This window comes from Triticum dicoccoides, chromosome 6B (genome assembly GCF_002162155.2).
Source record: "Triticum dicoccoides isolate Atlit2015 ecotype Zavitan chromosome 6B, WEW_v2.0, whole genome shotgun sequence".
In the NCBI taxonomy this organism is placed as follows: Eukaryota; Viridiplantae; Streptophyta; class Magnoliopsida; order Poales; family Poaceae; genus Triticum; species Triticum dicoccoides.
The window spans coordinates 599,634,361-599,644,835 of NC_041391.1; the positions used below are offsets into that span (position 1 = coordinate 599,634,361).

At 43.6% G+C, this 10,475-nt stretch overlaps 1 pseudogene; it reads right to left on the reverse strand.

The window, feature by feature from the left end:
- Positions 1 to 2,042: 2,042 nt before the first annotated feature.
- The window catches only part of LOC119321314, a 10,574-nt pseudogene continuing 2,141 nt past the window's right edge, over positions 2,043 to 10,475 (reverse strand).

Sequence of the window (10,475 nt, forward strand, 5' to 3'; positions counted from 1 at the left end):
CACACCCCGATATGCGTAGAACCAGAAGCTGGCATGAGCAGTTCTTCGGGACCACCTATTGCACGAAGACAAAGGAGGGTAATAAGGCCCGCAACATCTCAAAGGTCTCCATTCATTGACTACAACAAGAAGAAGTCTTTCAGCTCCAATGAGGCAGTGAACAAGCTTTACGCTGCCCTCTTGTATTGGGTCAGGCATCATGAAGGAGCAAATGATGAAGCTACCAGGTAAACTAACTCCCCACAGTCTACATACATATCTTTTTCAGTTGCACAGGACCAGCCACTTAGTTGCACAGAAAGCATAGCATGTTGCACAGAACAGGGCTTTTAGTTGCACACTGTTCTATTTTTCAATTTCATGCACATTTTTGTGTGCTTCTGTGACCCTTCGAGCTAACTTGTTTTTTTATTGTTTTCAAAAAAAAAGTCAACCCTGAGATAATCAGGTATGGTGATTTCTACATTTCTTTAAAGGAGTTAGTTGATTTGATGAAGCCGGTTCAATGGCTGTCAAAAATTGTTATTGAGACTGGAATCTTACACATCATGGAGAGCTTACCAGAAGGGTCAAAGAAGGTTGTTATGCCACTGAGGTTTTCGGTAAGTTTTTCCAAAACCTTCCTTACCCTTATCTTTGTTCTGTAGCACTTTTTTTGTTGACCAATTGAGCCATGCTTTATAATCTCTGCAGATGAATTTACAGCAAGGTATCCACAACGTGAATGAGATAAACAAGAAGTTTGACTACAAGAACCGTCTCAACAAGAAGGACTTGGTGAGTGCTGTGCCCACATGATCCATCTCTTTTTGTTGACACCCACAGCATGTTCAGTTGCACACGGCACATCTGTTAGTTGGCACATACTTGTTGCAACTTGTTTTTAACTTTGACCAAGTCTTTTACTGTTTTTTCTTAGCTACAGCATGTATGTGTGTCTGAAATCGTTCACACTTGCAGGTCATGCTGCCAGTGCTCGAGTGTGCTGATGTAACCGATAAGGAGGGAGGGAGGCATTATTGGGTCTTCAATGTCAACTTGAGGGACAGACGCTTCGAAGTTCTTGATTCAAGCAAGACGCTAGATGACATTGAGTTGATGACCACCACCTCTACCATCGCGGGGGCAGTACGCCAGCTATGGAGGAAGCATTACCCAAAGTTCAGCATCGAGCACTTCCAGATTATTGACATTGACGTACCGAAGCAGATTGGCAAGTAAGACAATAAGCATGGCTATCTTCTCAATTTCTTACCATCATTTTGTAGTTTTCAAAATTTTCTACATGTGCAATCTTTAGTTTTTCAAGACACAGTACTAGTCTGCAATCTTTTTATCATTTTTATGAGTTTCTAATGGATTATCTAGCCACTTTGCAGAGTGGCACATAAGCAGTTGCATAGTGGCACATAAGCAGTTGCACAGTGGCACATAAGCAGTTGCACTGTAGAACATAAGCATTTGCACAGAATGCATTATCTTTATTGGTTTTAATTTTATGTGACAAATTTTCTGTTCTTGCCCATCGCAGTAATGAGTGTGGGCTGTTCGCACTGCTTAACGCCACCGAGTGGAACGGTAGCCAACTGCCCAACTACGAACCCAAGGAAGTACTCAACATCAGGAAGAAGCTGGCATATGACTGGGTCACCAGCATGCACAACAGCGCCCCATGGAGGAAGTTGCTGAGATATGACAAGGACTAGGTCAGTACTATTTTTCTTTCTCTGCTCCATGGAGGTAGTTGCTGGTTTGCACAATTTTTAAGCAGATTTTGTAGTTGCACACTAGTAGCAATTCTGTTTGCAAGTCAATGTCATCACTTTTGTTTGATACATTAGGAGCACTGGACATACAATTGTTCAACAACTAAATATTTAACCAGTTGCCAACAAAGGCACAAATAGCAACCTTTTTTACACAGTGCATAAATTACATAAAGAGATATCATAGATGCTGAATGTGTCCACTTGGTCCCAATATTGCTAAAAAACATCATTCTTTTCCTTTTTTGTCTCAAAGTTACAAATGATGAAGTAGAATCACAGTAGCCTGAGTGGACACACACCAGCAGTGTGCTCTGTAGATTGGCACTGGCTGCATTTGTTTTTCTTCTTTGGGTGTAGCTCCAGCGCCAATTTGTATCGTCGACTTTTTGCCCTACCCTTTGTAGTAGACCTTGGAGGATCCCTGGGCACAAAATCATCAGAAGCTTGTGCAGGGGATGCAACCTCCAACGGGGCAGTAGGACCATCACGATCACCTGTGTGATAATCATATAAAAAAATTAGTACTTTTTTTTGTTGTGCAACCAGCACTGATGTTCTCTGCAACCACACAGCCTATGTTGTGCAACTAACTGGTTGTTGTGTGCAAGTTAAGTTGAAAAAAACACCTGTAGTAGCACGGCCCGTCATGGTACTTGGATTGTAATCGCTTATGGGCAGAACGGGACTAACAGGTTAGATTTTTATCTTGATCCTCAAACTAACACAGCGCACGCAACTAGGCAGCATGTTCTGTGCAACTGGGCAGGATGATATGTGCAACTGAAGTCACACACCCTAGTTTTGTTGGGAGTTGGGGAAGGTATTTTTACCTCGGTGATGAGCCCCCTGAGTCCTGCCTGTAGGTCCATTGGGAGTAGCACGCAGGGCACTGCTAGTTGGGCCAGGCGGGGGAGGAGGTCTTTGAGGGTTGGCATCACGTATAGCCAGAACGGGACAAACAAGTTAGTTGTGTTATCTTTGATGCTCGAACTAACACAGCGTGCGCAACTAGGTAGCATGTTTTCTGTGCAACTGAGCACCATGATGTGTGCAACTAGAGTTACAAACCTAGTTTGATGGGGAGTTGGGGCAGGTAATTACCTGGACGATGAGGCCCCTGAGTGCTGCCTGCAGGGCCAGGAGGTGGAGGATGTCCTTGAGGGTTGACATCATCTATATCCAGAACAGGAAAAACAAGTTAGTTGTGTTATCTCGATGCTTGAACTAACAGAGCATGCACAACTAGGCAGCCTGTTTCTGTGCAACTGGCCACCATGATGTGTGCAACTGGGCACAATGATGTGTGCAACTGAAGTTACACACCTAGTTAGATCAGGAATTGGGGCAGGTAATTACCTGGATAATGAGCCCCCTGATTGCTGCCTGGAGGTGGAGGAGGTCCTCGAGGGTTGCCATCATCTGATGGCCCTGTTGCAGTAGTCGGTTTTTTCTTTTTCTTGGACTTGTTTAGGTGGCCGATCTCGGTACGTGATGCGCGCATATGCTTGTATACAATAGCTTGTGCTGGATCAGAACCACTTGCAAACTTTGCTAGTTTCTGAAAATCGTATATCATGTTCCTCTCCCTTATCTGCTTCTTTGACTGAGGAGGCATTTCATCTAGTTGCTCATAACCAGTCCCTGGCGCACTAGGTACAGCAGTAGGTGTCCACCGTCTTAGCAGGTACCTTTCCAGTATGACATCAACTCCAATATGGGTGAACACCTTGAGGATGTGGCAATAGAGGATGCCGTCCTTGTCCATTTTACAGCACTCACACAAATATGAACCCTCCTCCACCCTTGCCTGCACCAAGTAGTTTCGAGAACCATATTTGGCAACAAATTCCTGGTTCGATCTGAGCTCAAATATATCAGCACCAACTTGGAATGCATTATAACGTCCAATCAGCTCAAACTCTTCTCTGAACTTGCGCTAAAGGTCCCTAGTATAGGTTTTGTAAGCTTGCTTCTCTATTGGGAAGTTGGACCACAGCTCAATCTCAAGGTGTTCTGTCCTGTAATCATTCCAGCCTTCCTTGGCAAGGATGTGGTTCTGGATTTTTTCATATTGCTTGACGAAGTTCAGCATTGAGTTGTGTGGGTTCACATATCTTTTCAGGACGGCGTTGAACCCCTCACTACGCTGTGTAGACTGTAGGAACGGGAAGAACCTGTGCTTGAAGTAGCACGGCACCCAAGTTGACCTGTATTCGTACAACTTCTCAAAATGTGTGTGTGTCATAGCCTCGTACTTCACCATTAACCCAGCCCAATTCTGCTCAAACTCGTCTATAGTGAAGCTGAAGTCCATACACTTGTTGAAATCATCAGAGAGTCCTGGATTCCGGCACAGCAGCCAACCAACTTTTTCCTGAGCCTTTTTTATGATGTGCCATCGACAACAGCGGTGCACGATGGTTGGAAAGATGCTCTGTATTGACTGCCTCATCGCACCATCCTGATCGGTGATGAAGTTGTCAGGAGGTTTGCCATCCATAGCCTCTAGGAATGCTCCAAAGACCCAATCAAAGCTCTATGCCAACTCCTGCCTCACAAATGCGCAACCCAGCATGAAAGATTGGCCATGTCGGTTTATTCCTATGAAGGACACGAACGGCATATTGTACATGTTGGTCATGTAGGTGGTGTCAAACGATATGCAATCATGGTACGCCTCCGCATAAGCTTTTCGAGCTAAGCCATCCACCCAAAATATGTTGACAACTCTGTCCTCTTCATCATATTTCACCTTATAGAAGAAGTCTGGATCGGTTTTTTGTATATCCTTGAAGTGCGCAATTGTCTCAATCAGATCACCCTCCTTTGTGTCATCTCTACGGAAACTTGTACAAAGATTAGTTATTGCCTTTGGTCCGAATGGCACCATCATCTCAGATCCATAGAACTCTGCCATTACATGCATCATACGTCCTGCATAATACAAAAACAAACAGTGTATCTTTTTAGTTGCACGAATGCGCACATCCAGCTGCTCAGTAATAGGACATGTGTTGGCACAGAAGATAATCGCAGGAAATGGACACCTAGCTGCATCTTTTTAAAAACACTTTTGCACTTTTTGCATACAGGACATTGTTTATTTGCACAGTAAAGACAATCTAGTTGCACAACTACACATGAAGTGAAGTCATTTCAGTTGCACACCAGTTGGACAGCAGTTGCACAGTTAAGTCATTTCAGTTGCACAGTAGTACCATAACAGTTGCACACTGGACTGCCTAGAGGAAAACTTAATTCTTTAAGGGATATAGAAAAACACCACACCTGTAGTCAAGTTACAGTTATACAAGATGCGCAGAAACTCCTTTTCATCAGGTGAGATGCCTTGGTGGGATCTCAAGTATTTGGATAATGAAGGTTTTTTCACAAGCGGATGATTGTGGTCACGAACAAAGTGCGTCACCTCCCATCGCCCATCTATCAGCTTCACCAACATTTTCGCTTTGCACTGAGTCTGCTTTATTGTCTCGCGTTTACGCTTCTTCTTCTTCTTACTAGTACCAGCCTCCTCTTCAGCAAATATTGGAGGTTCTTTTTCCATCTCCTCATCACTGTCAACAGATTTTGGATCTGGAATAGGGTCCAGGACAAGAGGAGCCTCAACTCCTCCATCATCAGCTTTGGGCTTCTTGAACTTGTTGCAGAAAAACTGTTGTTTTATAAATTCATTGGTGTGGGGTGTCCGTCTAGATGTGTTCATCTTGATAGAGAAACCCATCCGTAGTGCATAGCTGTTGTAGTGATCCTTAGCAATTTGAAGGCTGTCAAACCTCATGCCAACATAGGGTTCCATAGGTTGAGAACCAGCCTCATCCTCTCCTTCTTCTTCTTGCACAGCTCTGTCAACAGCCCCAGCTCCTAGCTCAGTCCTGGTTGGACCAGGAACATCTGCCTCGGTTCCCATGTCATCTAGAGTATGGCTCTCTGACTGCAAAAAGACACCACTACAGGGGCACCACGGGTTGATGGCTGGCCTGCCACATTGTCATGGCCCATAGGATTTCCACCATGACTTGCCTGCGTGTAGTAAACAGATCGAACATTTTCTGTCCAGTTTCCTTTTGGTATGCTGGGTTGCTGCTGATCTGTATCACGAGGAAGCTCATTGAGATCAGGAGGCAACTCATTGAGATCAAGCATTTTTTTTTCCTTTTTTTGATGCTGCCACACACTCACTGCACATATAAAAAAGAAGAAAGTGATGTCATCAGTTGTTAATCATAGAAAAGAGTGTTTCAAACAACCTAAAAACTTAGTAAATAGGCAGTTGCACACCATTTTATGACAATTTTAGTTCCAAAAGCAACATGTCTGTAGCAGAATCTTTTATTATAACATGCATGCATTTTTTTGTTTTTGCACACAGTTGTTATGTCAGTTGCACAGTTTGCAGTAAATAGTTGGTAAGAACTTGACTTCTTTTTACCACAGAGTTTTCTGACTTTTTCATCTGCTTTTGTTGCAATGATCCGCAGGGTTTCCGTTGGCAAGGAACTTATTCAGATTTTGCTGCACATAATTAGGACACAATTTGATGCTACTTTTTTTAGATGCAAAATCCAAGTGAAAGAAGAAAGAAGAATTTGAGGACAAACTATAGATATATGTTTTTCGTCGCCGTTCCTGTTTCTAGTTCCAGTATATTTGAACATATTTTTACACTATAGCTTTTCAATAGGTGTGCTACCAGAATATATGTGTGCGACAAGCAATATATGCGTGACTACTTTTGTCACGCCCAATACGCGATACTATCCTAAAGAGACTCGAAGGTCCCACCAAGGATAGAACCGCATATTGAAACGCTTTTGTTACATCAACATTACATAATATATGGGGATACATACAAGAGGCATACAATGCCACACAGATACAACATCATAATACATTAGAGCATCATCCGACTACAGATGAAACACAAACAGAAACTCAAACGACATCCACCCTGCTAGCCCAGGCTGCCGACCTGGAACCTATCCCCTGATCGAAGAAGCAGAAGAAGAACTCAACGCAAGCAAGCATCGCTCTCGTGTCATGATCATCGCATAACCTGTACCTGCAACTATTGTTGTAGTAATCTGTGAGCCACGAGGACTCAGCAATCCCATTACCATGCGTATCAAGACTAGCAAAGCTTAAAAGGGAAAGGAAGGGGTAAAGTGGTGAGGCTGCAGCAGCGACTAAGCATATATGGTGGCTAACGTACGCAAATAAGAGCGAGAAGAGAGAAAATGGAACGGTCGTGAAGCTAGCAATGATCAAGAAGTGATCCTGAACTTCTACTTACGTCAAACATAACCCAAAGACCGTGTTCACTTCCCGGACTCCGCCGAAAAGAGACCATCACGGCTACACACACGGTTGATGCATTTTAATTCGGATCTGGTGTCAAGTTATCTACAACCAGACATTAACAAATTCCCATCTGCCTATAACCGCAGGCACGGCTTTCAAAAGTTTATACCCTACAGGGGTGTCCCAACTTAGCCCATGATAAGCTCTCGCGATCAACGAAGGATATACCTTCTCCCAGGAAGACCCGATCTACAAGACATTTCGACAATGGTAAAACAAGACCAGCAAAGCCGCCCGAATGTGCCGACAAATCCTGATAGGAGTTGCACATATCTCGTTCTCATGGCACACCGGATTGTCCAAACTTCTGGTAGGCCAGCCCAGAGTTGCCCCTGGTGGCCACCGGCGGCTGACAGGTTGGACCAACACTCACGACGAGCACTGGCCCGGGGGGGATAAAATAAAGATGACCCTCGAGAGCGCGACTCCCAAGGGAAAAAGGGCTAGGTGAGGCAAATGTAAAACCAAGGTTGGGCCTTGCTGGAGGAGTTTTATTCAAAGCGAACTATCAAGGGGGTCCCATAAATCACCCAACCGCGTAAGGAATGCAAAATCCGGAAACATAACACCGGTATGTCGGAAACTAGGGCGGCAAGAGTGGAACAAAACACCAGGCAAAAGGCCGAGTCTTCCACCCTTTACCAAGTATATAGATGCATTAATAATATAAGAGATATTGTGATATCCCAACCAAAAATCCTGTCCACCATGGAGCAATCTTCAACTTCACCTGCAACTAGCAACGCTATAAGAGGGCTGAGCAAAGCGGTAACATAGCCAAACAACGGTTTGCATAGGAAAGGTGTCAAAGGTTAGAGGTTCATGGCAATATGGGAGGCTTGATAAACAGGTGATAGGTAGCGCAGCAAAGCGATAGAACGAAGCAACTAGCATAGCAATGATAGTAGTGAGATCCAGGGTAGCGGTCATCTTGCCTGAAATCCCGCAAGGAAGAAGAACGAGTCCATGAACAAGATGAAGCCACGAAGACGAACCAAGCGTAGACGAACGAATCCTCACGATCGCAACGAAACGGGAACTATCGAGAAGAAGCACACAACACGGTAAACACACCACACATATACAAGACATGATGCACAACAAGCATGATGCATGACAAAGCTACATGAAGCTACTCATGGCAAGAGATGATGCAAACAAGAGCAATACATCAAGGCAAGTTTAAATGAGGCCGGGAACAACATATAACAATTCCGGTAAGTCCTCATAAGCAAATTTCGAAATTGGTCCAGATCTGAATAAACATTATGTTCAAGTTGTTAAACAGCAAGTTAAGATGCACAAAGATGATCTACACGAGATTCTAGTCAAGTTATATATAAAGTTCATTTAATTCGGAGCTACGGCCTAGAAGATATGAGCAAAACAAGTTAAACATGGCATTGATGCAAAATGCATACAAACGTCAAGCAAACACCTCAAAACAAGGATGCAACATGATAATATGAAGCTACACACAAAAACAAGCAAGTTTCATATAGAGCACACTCAAAACGGAGCAACGGTTCAACACACACACTATACAAGATATGGCAACAATCTATCCAAAACAGCAACTAGGCATGTTGCAAGCACCAAAATAACATGCTACAGTATCTCAACATGAATACAAAAGGCATGGGCATGATGTACAGGTAAAGCATAACAAAACATGAACACTGAGCTATCTCCAGAAATCACTAGAACATGCTCAAACACACATGGCAAGATTGCAAACAATAACAGTTCAGACTTTGCAGAAAATAACATCAGGTTGCAATGTTTAGAGCTATCAAACAACATGTTACAGGAATTTATCATGGCAAACAAAGGCATGGCATAAAAGTACTAAATGCATAGAACAAAAGTCCCTTACTGACCATGAGCCAAAAAGGATCAGAAAATATGATGGCACCCAGGTAAACATGGCAAGTTATATGACAGATTCATACATGGCAGAAACAACGATAAGTAGGCATGTAGATGAGCTTATGCAACTCACTACAGAGCAAAAAATGGCATGAAAGGGAAACCAACAGTAAGAAGACATGTTTATGAAGCTAAGCATGGCAAGAGCAGGTCCATAGGATACATGTATCACTAACAACAAGCATGGCAACAACTGAACTTAATATTAATAGGCTGACAGAAACATTATTTAGCAACTTTGGGGCATGATTACAACAAGCTACAACAAGCTATAATTGCAACCAGGGGCATGGATGGATAGAGCATGACATGTAGAACAAAACACCCTTAGTGAACATCTCCAGATTATGCATAGAATGACTTCTAGCAGCCGGTTTACATAGCATCACGAAATAACAGATTCAGCCTAGCAAAACAGCAACAGCGAGTACACTACTTAACAAGCTCGATTCACTCACCACAAGTCATTGCATGACAAGATAAGCATAGCATCAGCAAGAATACATGTTTATGAAGCTAACCAAGGCAAGAACAAGTTCATAGCATGCAAGGTTCAACTATAACAACCTTGGCAAAATTGAATAACATGTAAACAATCTGCCAGGAAAATTTTGTAGCAAAAGTAGAGCACGAAAATTACATGCTAGACTACTCCATAATTGCAAACAGGGGCATGAATTGATAGAGTAAAACTATATGTTCAAAACATCCTTACTGAAGTATCTCAAAATATGCATGGATCTCTCTGTAGCATCAAGTTTACATAGCATCAAAATAACAGCAAAACAGGGACTAAAAACAGCAACATTACGAAGCCTAGTTTGCATACTTGTGCTAGTCACCACATTGATAACAAAAATACATGGTAAGCACCTTTGTAAAGAAGACATGGCATAGATCAAAACACATGTAGACATCAACCTCATAGGATGCACACATCAAACATGGCAAAAATGACAAATGAGCAAGTTCTGATAACAGACACCAGACAACATCATATAGCAATCTTGTAACGATGATTCAGGCATCAATATGAACTCAAATGAACATGGTACAATGGAACGAAATGAAGTACTCGTTGAGTCGAACAATTTGACATATTACACGCACGAAACGGAGCTACGGATGCAGAGATATGATGCGAAGAACATGGCATGATAATATGCAACAATTCGGGGACTTAGCAGATTTCTCACCCCGGGGAAAAGCTGGACGGGGTCGTGCGGGATGGGGAGGACCGGGCGCGAGGGATGGCGTTTGGATCGGGGACAGGTGGATCTCATCCACCCGCCCAGATCCGGTGACGAGGCAGCCGGCGACGATGGAGGAGGAGGCCGGCGACGAGGTGGGGAAGCGCTCGGCTGGCGGGCGGCGGCGGCCCAGGCCGGCGCGGGCGGC